Consider the following 5231-nt stretch of genomic DNA (forward strand, 5'->3'; position numbering starts at 1 on the left):
GCTCGTGGCACATATTGGTCCTTGAGAAGGTCCCAGGGGGTTCCCCACAGGAGGACACAGACTGGCCACATAGAATATACACAAGTTGACCAGCAAGCCAGCAGCTTTGGGGAGTTCTCAAACAACAAACTCCAGGAGATCAAAGTCCTAAACATCACACGCATATCAGAGTGGGGGCAAACAGGGTATGAGAGACTAGATCCTGGGAGAAGGAGAGGAGCAGTCAAGTTATATCAATGGAGACTCATAGATTCAGTGTGCAAAGCCAGGGACATTGTTTCAGGTCAACAGATAACAGGAAAAATGATTACATACTAAGCTACACCCAAGCTCAGGATGACCTTCCCACACTTGTGCCTTGTCTGGTTCCTGGGAAGGATATCTGCTTGCCTTGGGGGATGGTGACCAAGGGAGAGGCAGGAAAAGTAAAGCAAAGACTCAATAGTTGTGAAAGTGCGACAACAGCTGACAATGCTTTCATTGATTGGTTTTGGAACATATAGCTGGACCTTAATTTAACTTTCCTTGTTCTGTGGTGTACATGCTCTATCCCTAGAACCCTGGAGCACTACCAAATATTATGCTTATTAATAGAGATAGTAGAACGTCACATCTTAGGAGACATGAGCCAAAGTTCTTAGACATGGCTCATGTTAAATAGCTAAGTGTGACTGCTCACACACAGTGTGGCAAGGTCAAATCTCTCATATTACCCTTAGGTGTTCAAGGAACATGTAGCATCATCACTTTCCTATTAACTAATTTGAACATTTTCATGAGCACCCATTTGCTGGGTAGAGATGTGAAAATAACAATTAGATTCAATGCAGTCTAGCAAAGTTAGTCCAGTGTAGTCAGTGAAGGATGCTATTATTTAAATACTTGATATCTCAAGATAAAACTCTCTGCCTCTTAGGTTTTGTCTTCATCTCTCTACTTCTTATAGAGATTGCATCTGAACACTGAAATGGCATATAGGTATAGGAAAAGGTATTGCTGTGAACATAGATCTAATGTAATGGAGATTGTAGGCAGGAATGTAGTCAAAAAGAAGTCTTGGACAACACAACGGTGATATAGAGAAACCGGGGGATGGCAGAATGTATTCCTGTCAATACAGCTCTTTCTCTTTTTATATATCATCTCAGAAATCTAGCCCTCTGCTCTTCAGGGTGATGAGAAATAGAGAGAGGCATCTGATGTGAAATACTGTGAAGATGATAATAATGGCTATGACAACTACCACTAATAACAGCACCCAACACTGACTGCTTGCCAGGCATTTCTCTAAGTCCTTGACATATATAAATCATTTAATCTTCATAATGACTCTATCATGTAGGTTCCAATGGTTATTCCTGGGAAGATCAGCTAATCATCAGATGTAGTGTTGGCAGAACAGTTTTTTGTTTTTTTTTTTATGTGTGTAATAGTGGAAATGGGGTAGTGAGGCGACAGGGTGTATTCTAGAAATTTTACACTTAAAATAAATGAAACACTTTTAACACATACTGGGTTCTGGCATTGCATGCAGCATTTATACATATGATTTAATCCTTACAACATACCAGGAAAGCAGGAGAAAGATTGGTGATGCTAACCTGATAAGAACTGTCATCCTCTGCCTTGGAAACATTTATTTGAGTTTTAAGGTTTGTCTCTTTCTCACCCCCCTCCCCCAACATCAGGGCATAAATTCCAGAATTATATTTTCTATCTTTAAGGTACTTTTACTTTAAGAAAAAACATAGGCTAGAATAAGCCAGGTTTAGTTCCTGGCAATGGAGATAGTGGCCAAGGAGGTGCCAATAAGAGCCAGAAAGAGATTTCCTGATGGATTTCATGAGGATATAGAATATAATATTGGCTAAAAGTTGGCTTCATAAGAAAGAAACTGACATGGGCTTAGTTAGAATACCCAAAACTTCTGAATTTGTAAAGTGATAAATCAAAGATTATCTTCTTTATTGGGGGACAAACTGAAGCCCCACGCAGAGATCCACAGTCAAGCTCAGGAAGACTGGAGCAAGAGAAAACCATATAAAAGTCCTGGAGTATCAAATGAGAAACAAACCAGAAGACCAGTTGTTAGAACTGGGGCATGAGAACTATGCTCTGGATCCACCCAGATTTGGTCACCGTTTGGGATCAATTAAATGTAAAGAGTCCATTATTCAAAATAGGTTTTAAATAGAAAGACTCCACCTGGTACTCCAGCTAATTTTATCTTTAAAATCAGATGATAATAAAAGCTAAATATACCGAGCCCTCAAAAGTGCCAGGCACTGTGCTAAAGCTAACGTCGTGAGCTCTAATTCAGTAGTATTTGCAGTCGGTACCAGATCAGTCTTGCTGCAAAGCCTTCAAATCTCATGCTGACAACTGGTCTTCTGGTTTGTTTCTCATTTGATCCTCCAGGATTTTTATAGAGTTTTCTCTTGCCCCAGTCTTCCTGAGCTGGACCTTGGATATCTATATGGGGCTTCAGTTTCCCCACAGTTGTGTTTCTGCGTTCCTCTTGCCTGGCTTGGCCCAAGCACCACACTGGGACTTAGTGTCAGGCCTCTCTGGTACTCACCAACTTCCCGGCCTCTTGGTCTACCTGGTTCTCTGAATACCGCCTACTTTTTGTCCCTCTGATTGGTCCAGCTGCTTGGACAAGACCTGTTACTCAGGCTGGACCTCCTTCATGCAACCTGCTTGTATGAACTCCCACCAAACTCTGCAGGTACCACGCATTCCCACCTGGCTAGGCTCTCACACAGAGCTGCATTTAATTCTGGACTGCAGGAGCATGTTCCACTCAAAGAGTATATCCAGGTTCCAGGTCTCGATACTTCAAAATTTGGTCTTTCTTGCTGCTTTCTAGATCGAGTTTTATATTCTGAAATTAAAATACAACTAGGAGGCAAATACTTATTCTGGCTTTCCATTGCCACAGCAAGAATCTTCATACCCCCAGGAAGGAGCAATATTGGCATGATAACAGTTGACCCTTCTCTTCACCTTGTTATTTATTCCTCTCTGCAGAAAAAGGTGATGTTTTTGGTGAGATGGAGAGAAGGTGGCAACCACTGGGCCACATTAGCCTGGAAGAAAGCCAGATCCAGTGGCTTGGATCTGGCCTTCCTTTGCTGCTCCCTGATCTGTCTGTCCCTGAGCCCAAAGTAGTTTCCATGCTTCCTGAACCGCACTAGTCACCCAATTCTCTAGAGCCCATTCCAACTCTCCTTGAAGAAAGCTAGATGGAAGCCATGCTCTGGTTTCAGTACAATCAGAAGTTCTGCTTTAAGGGTTATTGGGTTCTGTCCAGCTAGAAGAAAAGCTGATACTGTTTTACTCTTTACCTACTTTCTGTGATCTGAGTTTACTAAGAACCTAAAGGAGCAGGGAGGAGATTTGATCGGCATTTACAAACCACCCACAAATACACTAGCCATACCTCATCTTATGGTCTCAGATTTTTTCATGATTATAATATGACTGCCCTCTTCACCTAGAATATAAGCTCTTAAAGCAGAGACTATGCATTCTATTTCTGTGTGTAGCACAGAATTGGATTAACCAGGGATATAACCCTTTAAGATCATTCCTATAATGTTTTGTAAGTAGATTCCATAGGCTGTGATTTTAAACCATCCCAGTCATCCAATACTAGTAAAATGAGAGAAAGCGACTTCAATAAACTGATAGCCACAGATTAGTAAGCTACTGCCTAAATAGGTCACCAAAAATAAACCCTCCAAAGGAAGAGCTGCTAAAGGATAAACGATGTCAAGTTTTCTCCTTGGCGATGCTGGCTTGCTTCCAGCCAGGCCCAAGTGACCTCAATTGCTGACCACAAGTTATTGGAGTTAAATCAAATCCGTCTGCAGTTCGGGTGGCTGGAGCTCTATCCAGGAAAGCTGCCCGCGCTGAGAGGGAATGGACACAAAGCCTGTTGAAATCTATCCAGATAATATCTGAGCTCCCGGCAACAAGGAAATGCCACCACCATCTGCCTCTGTTTGTGATGACCTGGGAATAAATAAAAATTAACCTTGGTCCTTGAATGAATCATGGAGCTTATCAACACTTCCTTTGTGTCTCTAATGACTATTGTGAAACAAGTTTACAATGAATTTTGGAGATACAGGACAGGAGGGTCATTGTTCTAAATGGCTCTTTACCAGGCATGGTGCATCCCACCTACTTTTCTCATTTTATGTGCCGCAACCAATGCCCTCTGTACCCTGTATTGGGAATAGGGAAAAATAAGGAAAGAAAATGTTTTGAACCTAGCAAGAGCTCAATAAATTATTGGGGAAGAAAGGAGAAAATAAAGGAAGGGAAGAAGGAAAAGAGAGAGAGAGATGAAGAGAGGGGGAAAATGAAAATCATGGTGTCCAGATCATCAGTGATGACCAACGACTGAAGTGGGTCTCCAGGGGGCTACATCTGGCCTCACCCGGTTGTCAATCAATAGGCCAGTCTCTGAACATATGTTTTTTTTCCTTTAATCCTCATAGAATTTGGTGATATATGAATCATTATTTTACACATGATGCCATCTTAAACAACTTAACTTTCTCAGGACACTCAGTGAGTGAATAGAAGAATCAGGACTGGCACCCAAAAGTGGCTGATGCCAAAATCCAAGCTTTTTCCACTCTTCTGCATTGATTTTAGTAGTAATGCCATTGGGCACTGAGGAGAACTGTTATGAGCCATTAACTTGATTTTGAACTAACAAGCTAGTCACTTAGTGAGGCCTTAAAGAAGTGGAACAAGGTAGAGCACATTTTATTGGCTTAGAAATTGAGGTAGAGGATGGAGGTGAGGAGGGCTCCAGAAGAGCAGAGAGGAAGTAGCTCTAGATTATGAGATGCTAAGTTAAGCTATACCGTTTTTGGTGTTTGCTGGACCTCTGAGCAAACATGGGCTCTCCTCAGAAAACACACACTGACTTGAGCATCACATTTTGGATGTGTTATCAAGAATAGAATGGGCCAGAGAGAGCCTCACCGCTCAGAGAGTGTGCATGTAGAAAAAGATTCAGAGTATATTTTTCATGAAGTGGTTTGGGCTGGAACTCAGCCAATTTAGCCACAGTTAAAAAATCTCTATTGCATGTAGAGCTACAAAGAAGGAGGAAACAATGTTTTGATGAAATAGCTCATAGGATTTGCCTCTTGAGGACATAGAGAGTTGTAAGGCTATTGCCACAGGTCAAAATCAGGAGGGATGGATAT

This window comes from Pteropus vampyrus, unplaced genomic scaffold, assembly GCF_000151845.1.
Source record: "Pteropus vampyrus isolate Shadow unplaced genomic scaffold, Pvam_2.0 Scaffold55, whole genome shotgun sequence".
In the NCBI taxonomy this organism is placed as follows: Eukaryota; Metazoa; Chordata; class Mammalia; order Chiroptera; family Pteropodidae; genus Pteropus; species Pteropus vampyrus.